The following is a 15,281-nucleotide window of genomic DNA, read 5'->3' as shown; positions in this document are numbered from 1 at the left end:
TGTGCACTACAGTATGTGAGGATAGATGTGTACAGTATGTATGCCGTAAGGAGGAGACTTACAGCAGAAGGAAACAACACTGGGAGGAGTCACTGCTGTGTGCTTATTTCACAGGTCGCTTACATGAGCCAGCTAATCCCAATTTGCACTGTCTACTGTACAGTACATGGCAGTACAGGAACATACTGTATTGTGATTTAAAATCCCATTTCTGTCTTCTTCCAGATAAACCATCTGTCAAAACAATATTAAACCCCACTTGGTTAAATCATAACCTGTGCCAGAAGGCATCACAAATAGAAATCAGCTGAAACGTAGCACACCTACAGCTTGAGAGTCACAGCTACTTCAAACACCCTGCTGTGCTGAAGCACAGTCCATTATCAACATTGAAAATACAGGTTGGTAAAATAACCCCTGCATCACAGATCATTCTATAAGTCACACCTTATCATTTTATGGAGTGTCATTCTTTGTCAGTTGTGATGTCTCAAAGATATTTTCTCGGATATGGAGCAAAAGGAAAAATATTGCAGCATCCTATGTCATATGCTATCTGTAATCATGTCTCAGTGGTTTTCCATTTACTTTTAAACCATCTTCTCACATCAATACCTGTGAATAATCTGTGTGCTCTTTGTTTTCAGAATTCCAGTTCGAACATACAGCTCCTGTGCCAGTGATAGAGGACAAAATAAATTCCATATTTTTTCTTCAGATCTGATGCATTTCTTCTTAAACACAGAGCATGAAATTCACCTCCAATTGAATTGCTGACCACTGTAGTGTGTTTTTTATCCATTGGTTTCTGTAGTCTTTACTATTGCATGAAATTAAGCTGAGTTATGTGAATAGACAAAGTGACAGTATGTCAAGCAGCCAACAATATCACACAATAGCATGTCCTACAGTACTTTTAAAAACTGAAGGAAGAATACAAAAACACAAGGCTATTAGACTTTATGAACACTCAATGTTCCTTAGTCCAGACAGCAGTATAGGGAGTTTTATTTTCTGACTGTTTTAATTTGGAGCTTGAAATATTTCATCGAGTTACAATATGAATAATTCTACAACCAGCAATCACCGATGCTCTTTACTTAAATACTGTATCTCCTACAATTCAATCATGACCCCCAAGTACTTTGGTAGGATTCAGCTTAAATGTAATCAAAAACAGAAAGGAAAACAGAAGAAAAAAATAAGGTTGAAAAGGTGACAATTCTGATGAATCAAAGTTTTAATGTCAGTTTATATTGCTAAAACAACATGGTTATTATCAAACAGAAACATTGGCGGTAGATGCATTACAGAAGGTTCGTGAGATATTTTCTCAAATGATACTTTAAAGACCATGATTTAATAGCCCACAGCACTACTCACAGCAACAGATGGAAGACCAGTTGGCATTTTCCTCATTATTATGGTTTTGAAACTATCTTCTCAAATAGTGCCACCTGTCCAGTAATTCTAATGTTATGCTGGCACCTGGGTGGCCAATCAGGTGACATCAAAGTGAATGAAAGAGAAGAGCTCATTTTCAGAACTGCATGTAATAATCAATAGAGGACAGAACTGAGGGAGAAACCAAAAGTATCATCATATGCTCTAAATTTTATTGAATTTGGAACATTTTTTTGCAGGTCTCGTCATCCCTTCACCATAATCCAAAAGGAAAGATTTTTTCATCATTTTCAGAACTAAAACATATGATTTAGACTGTTGATGAAGATTCATATGTGATATTCAAGAAACATGCTTGCTTCTCATACATTTTCTCCACTGACTCTTAGCACATTTCTGTTACTATGTGAAAACCATGGCTATAAAAATGGAAATATACAGTGTCTTGCAAAAACATTAACTTAAAGTATGAACTTAACAGACACCCCTCTGACACAATACATAATGGAAGACTATTTGGTAGCAATATTTGAATAACTATCTTTTTCTCATTTTGATCATTTTTCTTTGCAAACTTGCTCAAGTTTTGGGATTGGGGATCGTTGATGGACAGTAATTTTCAAGCATTCTACAAATCAGATTCAAGTCACAACTTTCATTAGGCCAGTGAAGAACATTCACTTTCATCTTGTAAAGTGACTCTAGTGTAGCTTTGACATAGTTGTTTGAGTCATTGTCCTTGTGAAAGGTGAATTTTCATCCCGGTTTTCTAGCTTTATAAGACAGGTTTTCCTCTAAGATTTTCCTGTACATTGCTTCATCTATTTTCCCTTCAATCTTGACAAGCTTTCCAGTCCCAGCTGATGAGAAGCAGAACTGTAACACAATGCTGCCACAATTGCATCTGGCAGGGATGGTGTTGACCAGGTGATGCATTGTATTTGTTTTGCACTGGACATAATGCTTTGAATTTAGACCAAACACTTCCAATTGTGTCTTGTCTGACTGTAAAACCTTTTACCAGATGTTTGCAGCCTCACTTAAGTGCGTTGTTTCAAATTTCTTGTGGGATATCTTTTCTTTTCAGTAATGGCTTCCAGATTGTCATTTTGCCATATGGGCTAGCATTGACTTAAGGATATTTAATCCCATCTCAGCTACTGAACTCTATTGCTCATTCAAAGTTGCTATTGGCCTCATGTATCCCTGTCCAGATATCTTCTTGCACTACTGTTCAGTTTGGAGGGACAGCTTGATCTAGACAGTGCCAGCATGGTACAATACATCTTTCACTTCTTGATGATTAGATAAATATTTTTAAGACTACAATTAGCCCTAACATGAGTTAAAGACATAAAATAATGACATGACATAGAAGTAAAATAGAGAAGGGTTATATGATACCCATTTTGTTGCTTAACTAAAACTCTCATCTAGTCATTTCTTGAAAGATACCTAGGAAAGAAGTTAAAGAACATGGCTGGGCAGTTTGCTCCAAAACCATTCAATACAGAACATGGGTCCCTTGCTTAGCACACATAGACACAAACACACACACACTTACACCAGGGCTGGTCGTCACACAAACACCACACAGATATTGTACTCAGGGCCCAACACTGTGAGACAGCAATGTTTACCATTATGCCACCACCCATATTATTATTATTAAAACTTATTTTTGCATATAAGACATACAATATATAGAGGCCCACTAGGTTAATTCCTACTGCCAATGAAACAACAACAAAAAACATCATATATTTGAATGAGATATGGATGGGAGATTGTGTCTCATGTAAAAAAAAATCTATTAATGTTATACTGTAATCATAACTGCATGAACTATTTCTCATTGGAGAGGGCTATATATTTGTCACTTATTTAATTCCCCAAAACAAAAAGGTAATATTTGTCATGCCTTTAAGTATTTCTGCAAGTGAAAAATACAAATCTACAACATTTTGCTCTATGGAAGTGCAATGCAAGCCTCCGGAATTACATAAAAGACTCTAAAGGTTTCCTGTTTCCCTGGGGTACAAAAAGAGGTATCGTGAAGAATCCATTCAGCAGGAGCATGCATCATCATGGTTATGGTCAGAAAGGTCTCAGAAGACTGCATTGACCCTTTTCAAGTTAGGGATGGCTATAAAATAATTCACAAAAATCAACCACTTTCCACTACTAAGACATTTTAGGGTACAAGTGCATTGGCCACACCGTGAGGAAGAAGAGTATATCAATCCACCACAGGCCGTGAAACAAGTTGTTTGGAAGGCAACCATAAATCCAGAGGCAACAGAAGTTGTAACCACAACCTGCCTGAATATAGCATTCATATCTGGGTTGCAAGAAAGAAGCTTCTTGTTAGGGAAAATCATAAAAAAAGAAATTAAAACTTATTGAAAATCATTTGAAAAACAATTAGAATGGGACAAAATAGATTTTGGGACATCATCTGCATTATATTGGGAATAAAAACACACAAAGCTGCTGTGGGAATCATGAGCTCCAACGCAAAACAGGACATTTTGGCCAGACGCCTCGTTTTTTTCTGCCAAGAAGCACAAGCTTGGCCAATGTCCATACCAACAAAAGAATTGTTAACTGCCCACAAAATAAATGTTCTCAACAGGCCATTTCAATCTCCATACCTCATTTTAATTGAACATACTGTATGCAATTTGAACTCAGAATGGCAGCTCTTTAATGGAAACCAGAGGGTCTGAAGGACTTCAATCTTCATGGAGAAATGTTCATGCATTTCCACTCTGAAGTGCCAAAACCTCATCACACACTACAGGCGGTGTGTAGTTAGTGCATTCAGAGGTAGTTTTAGGACACCCTAACTACAGAGGTATGAATAAATCTGATCCTCATGTTTTTTGTACAAATTATTCATGAAAACACATGGCTTTGTACTTTGCAATACCATTAACATTGTTGTGGAACGTTTATAATTCTTAAGAAAGGGAAATATTATCCAACCTGCTATCTTTCTATTGTATGATGTTTATTGTTCCAAATTCATCGGGGGTATGAATACATTTAGTGGTCACTGTAAGTGTATACATTTTGATAGCATGTACTGTATGTACAGTATAAAGTTTAATTGCAACCCCAAAACTAAACTGTAACCTGTTAAATTATACTCCTAATACTATAAGCGATAAAAATATGTTTAAGGATGCTTCTGTAAACAGTAATATATTGTTTGAAATAATGGGGGTATTATGCACCGTTCGCATAGTCTTTAAATTAGTATTAAGAATGGATTACACAAACACCTATGGCACTGGAAATAAATACTATATTAAGTGAGAACATTGATATTCTTTCTGCTTCTGTGCCCGACACAAGGCTGCTACTTTATATCTGAATCAGCCATAATGGCCTTATTAATTTAGAAGAGTGCATGACCTTCCTCTGACAAAAAAGGGGGCAATTTGTTTCTGCTTGCTTTACATGCGGCAGAGCAAATAACATAGCTACAGTTAATGAAGATTTTATCTTACTTCTTTTCTTCTTCTTGCTTTTCTTGCATATTCTGGAAATGTTCTGTCCTAAATACAATTATAGGGCATGGAGCGGTAAAGAGGAAAAGTCTTTGGGGAGATCCCAAGTAAATAGAATGCAGTACCAGTGAAGTTTCCTGCTACCTAATTTAATTCAAATAGTCTCACTGAGAGGTCCCAAGTGGCTATTAAAGATATCTGCAGTCTTACTCCTATGTTCCAATGTATAGCAAATGATGCCACTACACCCCCCAGAGCAATATTGAAGAGTGGCACATTGGGATTCTATTCAAAGGTATATTTAAATGTGAGATTAATATTAGGGAACAGAAATAATTGCTGCAATGTCAGGTGTGCTTGTGTGCTCAGAGGGAATTAACCATTCTGGGCTACTTTCAACTGTAGAGCAAACTTGAATTTTCTTACATTGTGCCATAAAGCTGTACAAATCACTGATGAGGTGCTTTTGAATTATGTTCTTTGAGCTTTCTGCATCACTACAACTCTTCATCCATTTAGCCAAATAAATAGCAACTAGTAATTATTAAAAACAGATATAAAAAACGCATATACTGTATTCCCTTTTCAGAGGTTTAATATCCATTACAGGACATATCCCTTGAATTTGAACAATTTGTTCAACATTTACTACCACTAGCAGTGAATTGTAAAGCATCTGAAATTGAGTCTTATCACATGTATCGGGAAAATGAAAAGCTTGTAGGTACCATAACATGTATATGTTAAAAGAAATTACTTCACTTGTGCACTATAATTTAGTTATGTTTTAGGTGGAGTATAAAAGAGATCAATAGGAAAACACCCTTCCTCTACTAGATTCAGAAACTGCAGTCATGTTTTCATCAATTTACAGATACAGTACCAACAGGATTAGAATTCATTGCTGAAGCCTCAAAATGAAGGTGATAAGCTTTCTCTGGATCTGGTATCCTGGCCTTGCCTGCTGACCCTGAACTTTGAAAGTAGATTATACTTCAGCAGGTAGATTTCTGTTGTCATCTTTCTCTTCTTTCTACAGCAGTCAGAATAGGAGTATTAATAAAGTTGTATTTCTTTGTTTTACATAGTCAGCTATTGTTTTCATTCTTTTCAGAATGTACAATACATTTGGAATAATAATAATTGTCTGCACAATTCTAACATCTATCCATTTTCTAATTGCTTTATCCAATAGTGTACCTCAAGCCAAAAAGTAAAAGCGGCATTGTATTTTTTGTAGGTATTACTTATTTCTGGAACTGTATCTACAGTATGTCTTATTTATTCACACACAGTATTACATTTTCTAATATATTTGAAGTATTAATCCACTAAATGCTAATAATTCTATCCATCTATCCACTTTCGAACCTCTTTCCAAAATGGGGTCATGGGGGAGTTGGAGCCTATCCCCGCAAGCAAAGGGCGCAAGGCATGATACACCCAGGATGGGATCCAAGTTCATTGCAGGGTGTGCACAGAAATAGACACAAACATACAGTACATTCTGTATACTCACACCAGGGCCAAGTTTCCCAGAAGCCAATTAACCTACCAGTAGAGTATGTCTTTGGATTATGGGAGAAACCGGAGCACTCAGAGGAAACCCACGCAAATATGGGGAGAACATACAAACTCCACTTAGAGAGAACCCCAGAAATTGAGCCCAGGGCCCCAGCACTGCAAGGTAGCAATGCTAACCATCGTGCCTCATTGCTAGTCATTCTAGAAAGAGCTAATTAAGGAAATATTAAAAATATCAGCTTTTAACTCGGATGATGCTAGTTTGAGCCTGGGTTGTGTCACAGGTTAACTGTGACGAAGCTTCTGAAAATGATAGCATAATATTAGCAGACACCTACAGGGGAAGGTAAGTTTTTACCCAGGGTTTTCTCAACTCTCGGTGAAGGATCGACTCTTGCAACTTACACATTCACTTAAAGTCTTGTAGTGTCATCAGTCAGAGATGCATTACTCTTCCAATTAGCGATAACTGTCCTGTCAGGCTCTGTGGATCTTGCAGTACAGTATGTCAAAGGTCAAATGACTGCATGTCAGAGAAGCATGCCTTCATGTGTCATTCTCTCCCAAGTAGGGACATGACTTGTTGCTGGAGAGATGAGTCCTACAATGTTGGCAGACTCCAAACAATACAACATTAGGATAGGTAGAGTATACAGTATGGTACAAAAATAATTGGTGATTTCCAATTTTTATTTTATTACAGCAGGTGATAAATGTATCAGTTGTGCCTGATTGATATGATTTACTTGTAGCAAAGCCAATAAAATCAGAACAAATTCTGTCTAGATATGCATCCTCTGCTGCCTGTGTACTTAAGGCTATTACTGGTCCACAAATCAACATTGATCACAAGCCACACATCCCTTCCTAGTTTAAGAGTATAGAGGATTTTAACAACAGTTATCTATCTAGTATTTAATGCATTAAGCTAAGGTGCTGGGATTTCAATTGGCAAAAGCACAAAGCACTGTGTTGATGCTAGAAAGAAGCCAGTCAGTAGCAGCAGCACATGCTGTGTTCCTAGGATTTGTGATGACCTTTACAAAGCACAAACCCTCTAGATCATTAGGGGTTGGTCTTCACTCTGACAGGATGACTGGTTTTCCACAGAGTGAGTGAATTACTCAAGCCAGGCAGCTTGATATAGTACCACTGCAGGCAGTGCGGTCTCTTCCCCTGCACTGGGCATTGACTTCATGGAGCTAATAGTCTATTCTCTAATCGTCCCCTTGCCAAGCTGAATCACTGTGAGAAGCAGCTGACAGTGATTCAAATACTCTGTAACTAGCATTGGAGAAAATCTGACAAACACTCAAATATGCATGAAGAACATCTTGCTCTGGAGCAGCTAATGACAGTTGTTCACTACACCTTTAACTGCATTCTCAACATCGTCCATCCATCTAAATGTCCATTTTCACTGTGTTTGCCATGGTATGGATCAAACCATGTGTAGTGCTGCAAAAAAATATTGTACATTGCTGTCTTCAATGCTTGTGTATGTTTAACATTTTTAACAGCAATTGTACAGGGATTAGATGGAAACATTTTGCTGATGTGATCATTGTTTTTCCAGTATCGTGCTTTCAATTTTGATATTTAACTTTGAAAGCACATATCAAAGAGCACAAGTGACATCTGACACAGTACTGCTGCCAGAGCACATCCAGTTTATTCATTTCCTAACCTAAATGGAGGCTTTTTAACAATGGATTTTCAGCAGGTGTTTCAATTGAACTGTACAGAAGTTTGCCCCCTTAGTAACATATGATTGTCTATACATTTTGAGATAAAAAATAAAGTGTTACTTGAAAACTATCAATTTTAGGTTTTAATGTAAAGACTGGTATCAATGAACTCCTCAATAGATTTTTTCCACATTTATGTCTCTTAACATACATGACTTCTGCATCCACAGATGATCATCACCTTGCTTTTTTCTTTACCTTTGGTATTTAATTGGCCAATCTTGGGCTGAGGCCTGAGTGTCTACAATTACACCTAAGCTGATTGCCTGATTTGCTAAGCCAACCTAAACCTGCAGGCTGGTGGGCAGAGGCAAGATATCTAACAGAGCATATACAGTAGTGCACAGATCAATATCTGAAAAGCTGTCCTTTGTGACTGCACTAGGAAAGGACTATGAAATTAAGCACAGGAAATCGGTCCAGTAATCTTCCTTAGAGGAAGATGCATTAAACAGGTTATAAAGTATTACAGCCATAACAAGAAATAAGTTACGGTACAATTAGCTTATAAAATGTTACTGTGGCATTAAACTGTAAGAGCACAGTAAAGGGTGTTTAAACCATGGTAAATAGTAGGGACAGACAGTCCCATCTCATCCTGTTAACATAAGCTTCCAAATGTTAACATTCCTTTCATTCAGTTCCTTTAGTGCATTCATAAGCTTTGCTGTAATGGATGAAGTACCGGAGTTGTAGCACATTATGGATCCTACCCATTGTGTCTCAGTGCAAAGTACAGTAGGCTGTCTTGGATCTGTTACTTAAAGAAACACTTGCTCTCTCAACAAAATGGTGCACAAACAATCACTAGTATAAAGGAAAAAGCCAATTTCAAACATCATAATACCAATGGAAAACTTAAGGTACTGTATTCATTAGAGTATAACAGTAGAGTAGTAACAGATCTAAGAGTAGAGGGAGGCATCCACAGGACAAAGGTAAAGAAGTGAATATTCCTATTAGTAAATCATCCTCCTTAAAGACATGACATACCATGTCCTTCAACAACCAATTAGGTTTTGCAAAGACAAAAAAGCAGGTCATGCAAAATAAGGAAAAACAGAAGGTCCACCAACACTTGGCTAATACAATTGGAAAGACAAACTTCTCTAGGTCAATGCCATTCTTCAATCAATTTCAAAGTAATACACAGCACTCTGTCCATATTAATCACATCCTGGGGGGATTTTATTTACACAGAGCATGCAGAAACTGTTGAAGTCTTCCCAGATCTACAAAGTGGCAGAGAGGAGACAGTTCTCATGTCCTTAAAGGGACATTTCTGTGGTACATTAACACTATGCCTAAAACAGAACACAGCCCTACAATACAGATACTGTATATGTAAAGAAACATTCAGCACTAGCAAAATAGCTGACAAAGTTATAGAAAGCAAAATTCTCATTTAGTCTTAAAAAGCTAGAAAATATCATTCAATGCATAAATCACAAACAAAGGAAATAAGTTTGTGCATTATACTTTGAGTGATTGTGGTAAAATGTGGTGTGTTTACGGCTGAGTAGCCAACCTTTTTGATTCCAAGTCTTTTAAGGGGGCTTAGGGGCACTGTTACTAAAAGCTTGTTACTAAAGTTACTACAGCACTTTTGGAGATTCTCATAATCATGTGATAACAGCAGTGCTGGGTCTAGAGTGCTAAATCTGGAGTATACTGTATATTGTCCTACAGTATAGGGCAGAGGCAGCCCCTTCAATGCTTTATATGTTAGAAGGAGAACTTATGTTAGAAGGAGAATCTATCTTGTACCATATTGGAGAACTAAAATAATCTCTGGTACTAAATCCTATTGGAAACCAATGGAAAAGGTGGACTATGCAGTTCAAGGTTATACTGTATACCATAACCTTCTTCACAACCACAAGTAAAGGCAGTCCTATGAGATGAATGATATGAGTTCACACAGCAAAAATTTTCTAAACCTTGTGAAAGACATGCCATATCCCAGTTAAGCTGTTTCTGTGTTTGCAGTGCCTTGTTTATTAATTAGTCTGGGCTCCATGTGTACTGTATGTAGTAAAGCTTTGCTTTGAACAGAAACTTTAGAATTTAAAAGAGCACAAAAGAGCGGCCTACAATGTGGTATGAGTGCTGTTGAATCCAAACTACATGTGACAGTACACTTCTCCACACTACAACTCTGCAGCGAGTAAAGATTACACACAGCAAAGTGGGAACAGTTCATTATTTTGGCAGTGCAATAAAGCACACAAGACAGTGCTTCATATACGGTATACTGAACCAGCAGTTCTGTGAGTTATCTTTCCATCTAAGGCCATTAAAGAAATGTATTAGCTCCAGTATACCTTGACCCCCAGTTTTCAAGTAATCTCTTTGGAAAACCTGATCCCATCTAATGTGTTACACCCAAAGAGGTCCCAGTTCCTTGAGGCTTTAACTTTCATCTTTAAAACACAGCATCTGGGACTGACACAAAATAATCTAGTTTAAATCTGTGATCTCTTGATCACTGATTATTCTTAGCCAATTACTTTAGTGATAACTGAAGAAATCAGACCTTACCAATTTCTTTAGTGGCAAAGTTTGTAGCCCATTTGAAATGCACTACGTAAAATTATTTTTTTATGTTTGTGAAGGTTTTGTCACACATAAAATTAAACAGAAAAAATAATTAACAGTCAATTCTTAGTTTTATCTGAAAATGGTTTATTCTTTCAAAACAATGAAAAGTCAGGTTTTATTTATAGTATTTGTATTATTATTTTCAACTTTTATAGGTTAGTAATCTCAGTTCAAATAACTTTCCACTGAAAGACGCACTTGAACACTTGAATATTTTTTTCTCTCGTCACAACCAAACAGATTCGAATCCTTATTTTACGATCATTGGCACATTCTATATGTATTCACACAGTGGATGAATGAAAATGTTAATTTGTGATGTGTTGTGGTTATCCATCCTTTTGAGGCAGTCATGGTGCTGATTTTTTTTTGTCCTAATTAGAGAAAAGATAATAAGGTCCCAACATACCTTTAGTGTATCCATACATCATTGAACATGTCATAGTGGCAACCATCCAGCAGGACATAAGGAAGAGAAGAAAAACAAAAAAGCATTTCTTTAACATACAGTATGATAGAAGCACACATACTGTATATGCCAGAATTTGTTGCAGAATGTCAGGTCCTAAATGTCTACTCCATTCAGATGCACAAGGCTGAGAAAAACCTGGACAATTATATAGTTTGATTTGCTCATTTTGAAAATGAGAGTGATCAATGTGACTTTCTAAAAAAAGGTGAGCTACAGCACTATTCTCCACACTTAATGACAGGGAAACGTGATAGCCTTTTTACTGATGTTTAAATATTTTGATGTTTAACTTTGTGGTTTAGCCACTAAGTATCAATATCATACACCTGCCTCAAAATACATAATACACATGCATATGTAGTACAGTACATAACAAGGGACAAAATATGTAATATGTGAGAAAGAAGATAGTGTTTATACTGTATACAGGGGGTCGTTTGCTATTTAAGTTTTATAGGTTATTTAGGATTTTTTAAAGTCTTTCAATGTGTTGTATTGACCAAGAGATTCACAGGTAAAAGGCTGCCAGTTGCCTGTGAGTTTAGTTCATTTGGTCAGAAAGATCACAGAGATCTCTGTTTTCTTTCTTCTTCAGAGCAATGTACAGTTAGACTGCAGGGCTTTGAAGTGGGTCTCCATGTGTGGATTCACTGAAACAGTACATTTTGGTGAATGAAGACTTCAGCTTTGTCCCGGTGTCTTAGAGGGGTTCAGGTAACTTAGCTGGTGAGTAAAGTACTGACAGTAACAAGTTCAGTCTCAGCCTAGTTCCAAGGAGGTAGGAGGCACACCATACCTACTCTTTAGACACTGGAGTTATAGTGTTGCTGATTTGGTGGCCTCACACACCACCAGATGTGACCAGACTCCAGAAAGAAATATCTCTCAGGCCCTGAATTAAACATGCTTAATAGTAGTTTTTGTTTGTCAGAAGCTTCTTACTTTAACTCAGTGGAAACCGTCCATCAAGTGCTGAGTTTCCAATTTGCGGCTGGCAGGTGGGTTGAAGTTTTTCTTAGTGTCTTGCTGTGAAATTTGTATTCTGTTTGTTGGGGAAGATTTATCTGCACTTTTATGTTTGCTTTAATAAAGATAAACCTGGTTTCTCCACCTAAGCACTTTTAGTAGTTATTAACTTGACATGTGGATCATGTGGCTAAATGAACCTCAAAACATGAAGTTTACAAGATTTTTGCTGTTTACAACTATTTTTGGCATGGTAAAAACCTATACACTAAATGCAAAAAATCAAGGCCTTTCTAAAGTGATGGATTAAATACATTTTCAGTAATATACTGTAGTTTCCAGTTTGGAATAAAGTGAGTATCTGTTCCTAAATGATACTATGGCCTAGAAAAGCATGCTGAACTCAGAAGACTACTTTCCAAGGAACACAGAACAACTGTTGCAGAGGCCTTCCTAATTAATTTTATAGTTGCACAGCACAGTTCTAAAACTCCAAAGGCTGAAATAAGCAAGTGTAACTAACTTCCTCTTTAAAATGGAAACTTCAATTTCAAGGGAAAAAATGAGATCCAGGCTAAGCTTTCAAATCTTCTATACTTGATTGGAAAAGGAACAAGGAAGAGTAATATGGTTGCTGAATCCAAATCCATATGAATTATACCATTCTAAGCATTCTTTCTGCATTTGTCCTCAGTATAGTATAAATAATTCAATTTTACATCATGTAGAAAATTGTACATACAGTCCAGAACTAGTTATTCTATGCCTTGTGGGTCATACACATTCTGTGTGCTTTAATGCAGTGTAAGCCTCCGCAATTTAGAAACATTTGTTGCATTTAATAACCGTTTCTAGCTTGATGGCATACTGCTGCTGTATGTTTGGGCCTAATGCTTCTAGTTCCCTAGCCACAGAAAATTAATTCTTATTCAGCTGTCAGCAAATTAATTGATGTTGGCAATAACTTGCAAACTGCTGTAGCTACTGAAAAACAATGAAGTTGAAATCCCTTTCTCAGTAAGATTCTCTACATCTTATTGTTTTAACTATCCATTAATCCACTGATTAATTGGAAACAATGCTCACAAAAAAGACTTTTGGTTTTGCACATTCTGTTATGAAAGAGAAAAAAATCTGCTGTCAAAAGATGAACATTTACTTCTTTTTTTCTGTTTTAAATAAATGAAAGAAACTTCAGATGAACCAAGGTCAAATTTAATCAAAGACGATGAAAGAGAAATATACATATACACTTAGAATGTCTTGCAGAAAACTCCATATGGATTAATGTTCTACAAAGAAAGAACAAAAACATGTTTTTATTTATTAATTTAATTATTCTATGCTTAGAAATAAAAGAACTCATTAAATTCGACCACTATTAATACCCTTCATACCCTTCAATCTCAAGTTATATTGACAGAAGTATGGCAGCACTACAGTATACAGTATGAATCCGGAGGAAACTTTTTTTAAGTTATGAGCTCCTGTCTTCATTTTTGTCTAAGTCAATCCTTTATTTTACTTGTGTGTGTACAAAATGGATGAACAGTTATCCAGTTAGAAATACTTAGTAAGCGGTATCGGCTACAATGAGGCTGACACAACTGATGCAGAAAATTATTATACTAAGACATCCCTTTAGGCCCCACTATGACGGGCTGCTTTACTAAATTTGCATGACAACTTCTTTTTTATTTTTTTTTATTTCTCTTTTGGTAATGTAAGCTCTCAGAGTCTGGCTCTCTATTTAGTATCAAGCTGCATATTGAAACCCAAAGTTTAAAAAGGCCCCAAGGCATCAAGTCAAGATGTGCTAACCAATCACAAGAATCAAGCCAGGGCTGCAATACCATTGGGGTATGGATATTTCTTAGGTGTTATTGTGCATACATAAAGCATTAGGGTCTTAGTTTTCATAAGCAAGGCTAATTCTGTTACAATGACTCCTTGGGGTCTGCCAAGAACATTCAAACCCAACACAATAAAGGAATAACTTTTCAGTAGCAGCAGGTTAAAAGCATATACAGTACTGTATGTCCTGTGCTCTGTGTGTCTGATAACAATTCACATTCAGAATCTGACAACATATGGTATATTTTTAAATCTTTTTTTTCTACAGTTGTTAAAAGTTGGCATATATTTACAATATACCACACTCATTCAAGGCCCCTCAGGACCATTCTGGATCACCCAGATGGCATCTTGTACCTCCAGCAACCTTATTTACTGTATCTCTTGCAGTAAATGCCCAGCCATCTACGTTGGAGAAACAGGAAGGAGGCTCGGAGACCACTTCAGAGAACATGTTAGGGCTGTGAAGATTAAAGATCTCTCCAAGCCCACCTCTGACGGCCATGACCACTCTGATCTCTCCGTCTGTGTTCTCAGAGACGGTTTTCCAAACTCATACATCAGAAAGACTACAGAAACCACAATTATCCTGCAGCTAGGATCACACCTTCCCCCTTCTCTTAACGACAGACTACTTTTCTTCAAAATTCTCTCTGTTCATTGTAGGGGTTTCATTTCACACCTCTCTTCACCTATCCTGACTTCACACCTCCTGATTGGCCTCTCATTCTGTCCCCTGCTCCCGCCTTTCGCTCCTCCTCTCTCCCAGCCTTTGTTCTCCCACTACATTACCTTTGGTTACTGCCTTGTCTTTCTCACACCTGAAGAAGGCTCCATGGCAAAAGCGCTGTATTTTTTTCTTCTTTTTTTCAGCATGGAATAAACCTATTACTTGTTCCTTTGCAGCCTACGCATGCTGACGCAGCTACCCACCTGATCATATATTTACAATATTTACAGTATAATTAACTGTGTCATGTATGATGTTGCATGGTACTACACTTTCCTAACCCATTCATGGTGAGCATTAAAACTATGAAAAAAGCCCAAATCTCATTTGAACAGAGTGCAGTTTAAGAGGAAAATGTAACATGTTCTCTTGCATGATTATAAAGAGAAAGCGTAGATATCTAAATAACAAAGGATCTTTGCTGGTTAATTGTGCTCCAGCCTAAAAACCAATTTTCATTCCAATAA

At 36.9% G+C, this 15,281-nt stretch overlaps 1 protein-coding gene and 1 long non-coding RNA gene across 7 annotated transcripts in view; both read right to left on the bottom strand.

Annotated features, from left to right (window-relative positions):
* The window catches only part of LOC148658419 (cell adhesion molecule 2-like), a 698,357-nt gene that overhangs the window by 282,748 nt on the left and 400,328 nt on the right, over nucleotides 1-15,281 (bottom strand). The gene's annotated exons all lie outside the window — the stretch shown is intronic.
* LOC148658420 (uncharacterized) overlaps nucleotides 10,853-15,281 on the bottom strand; it is a 75,005-nt gene continuing 70,576 nt past the window's right edge. Inside the window, exon 2 of the long non-coding RNA XR_015940552.1 lies at nucleotides 10,853-11,201. This is a non-coding gene — a long non-coding RNA (uncharacterized LOC148658420). The remainder of the gene's footprint in view (nucleotides 11,202-15,281) is intronic.

The sequence above is a fragment of the Lepisosteus platostomus genome, chromosome 7 (genome assembly GCF_059453375.1).
Source record: "Lepisosteus platostomus isolate fLepPlt1 chromosome 7, fLepPlt1.hap1, whole genome shotgun sequence".
Lineage (NCBI taxonomy): Eukaryota > Metazoa > Chordata > Actinopteri > Semionotiformes > Lepisosteidae > Lepisosteus > Lepisosteus platostomus.
This window is presented reverse-complemented; position numbering and strand designations above follow the sequence as displayed.